Source organism: Leptodactylus fuscus, chromosome 3 (genome assembly GCF_031893055.1).
Source record: "Leptodactylus fuscus isolate aLepFus1 chromosome 3, aLepFus1.hap2, whole genome shotgun sequence".
NCBI classification, from domain to species: domain Eukaryota; kingdom Metazoa; phylum Chordata; class Amphibia; order Anura; family Leptodactylidae; genus Leptodactylus; species Leptodactylus fuscus.
The window spans coordinates 202,119,467-202,121,638 of NC_134267.1; positions in this window are offsets into that span (position 1 = coordinate 202,119,467).

A 2,172-nucleotide genomic window follows, 5' to 3' on the forward strand; every position below is an offset into this window, starting at 1 on the left:
GCCTGGTGAGAATCTATAAACTCATGTCAAAATAGCAAGAGCAAGGGGCCAGTGGTCATAAGTTCAAAGGGGTTGTCAAAAACTTTACCCTATAGGAAAATTGTGAGTTAATAGAATCTTCTGTAAAGGATCCCTAAACCACAGGATAGGTCATCAGTATCAGATCAGTCAAAGTCCAACTCCCGATCACAACAAGCTATATACTAAGTATATGACTGGAATTAGCCCTGATCACAAAATGCGGTTATGGCTGTAGTTGATCTCTAACGTTGTTCACACTAGTTTTGTGTCTCCATTACCAGAACAATAGTAAAATAGCTGTCTTCTCAGTTTTAAAACAGAAACCGGCAAAGGAAAAAATCTTCCATGCAGGACTTTTTCCACCGACGATTTTCAGGCAGATAATTCAACAGAGTCTGTAACAGAATGTAGCCTTAGGGGTAAGGGCAATCCCATAGTCAGAGAGACTGTATCCCAAGACCTGCGGGGCGGTCCCATCCATATTTGTTATTATTGGACATTATAGACGCAGCAGCATGACTGCCATTTCCTGGAAAGATACAGATCTAACTCAAATCTCCAGTTATACAACCAGTCTTGGTCACTGTATAACGTGTGAAATTCTTGTAGCACAAGTCTCTGTTAACAGTTAGGCCAGGTTCACATGATGTCTTTTGGCTTATAATGTGCCACGTAGACGCTGCGGGATCTTTTGTGGGCCGTATACGCTCCCATTGTTTTCAATGGGAGCCGGTACCGTATACGCGGCGGACACAAAATAGCGCCGCGTATACGGTACCGGCTTCCATTGAAAACAATGGGAGCGTATACGGCCCGCAAAAGCTCCCACGGCGTCTACGTTCCACATTACGAACTAAAATACTCCGTGTGAACCCGGCCTTAAAGGGATCATTCAAGTCAATACCCCAGAGGTGTTATGCCTTGTACGCCAAAAATTTTGTGCACTACGTTTTTTTCACAAAAAAATGTAACTTTTTTCATTTCTGCCTATTCCACTTTTCTGAAAACGGTATGTGGTGAGGACGTGCAGGGTGTGGGGTGTGGTGAGGACGTTCAGGGTGTGGGGTGTGGTGAGGACGTGCAGGGTGTGGGGTCATTGTACCCACAAGATTTATTATCATATATACCAGAAATCTTACATAAATTATGTGGGATATACAGTATATACCAGCTACAAGACCGGTGGAGGAGACGTGTACCTTGCCATATGTGGGGCGCAACCTGCACCAATTTAGGCTATAAGGACTGGTGTCAATGACATCAGTATTCATTAATCTGCCCCAATGTGTTTCTGGATTGTGACACCAATGAAGGGACTTTGCACCCCATTTTAGAATATCATAGAAGACGTCCTATATAACATATAGACTATCAGTTTGCAAATGGACATCCAAGACACAACTTTAAGAATCCCTTCCATTGCAAAAATCTCGTTTCTAACACTAGCCAAATGAAATAAAGAATAGGTCACAATATGGAGATTTATTAACCATTTTGTGCCTTGAATTGTAGCATGTTTCCGAGGTTTTTGCAACTTTTTATACTTTACGCCAATTTTATTCATGCCATATATTATTTTTATAGTGTTTTGTAGTGTATTGTATTGTAGTGTATTGCATTGTAATTCACAACTGTCTGCCGTACATTTTCCACATTAGTATGTCATGTTATAGGGTACAAACTAAATGGCACTAAAGCTTTAGAGATTTGGTCTCCAAGGCATGTTTGGTGTATGCGTGTTATGTCTGTGGTTTCAGGGTTAGGATTTTAGTTTTTGGATTTCAGGGTCAGGATTGTAGTTTTTCTGCTTTATATAGAGAAGTACATGTCAATTATCTAATTACTAGAGATGAGCGAACAGTGTTCTATCGAACTCATGTTCGATCGGATATTAGGCTGTTTGGCATGTTCGAATCGAATCGAACACCGCGTGGTAAAGTGCGCCATTACTCGATTCCCCTCCCACCTTCCCTGGCGCCTTTTTTGCTCCAATAACAGCACAGGGTAGGTGGGACAGGAACTACGACACCGGTGACGTTGAAAAAAGTAGGCAAAACCCATTGGCTGCCGAAAACATGTGACCTCTAATTTAAAAGAACAGCGCCGCCCAGCTTCGCGTCATTCTGAGCTTGCAATTCACCGAGGACGGAG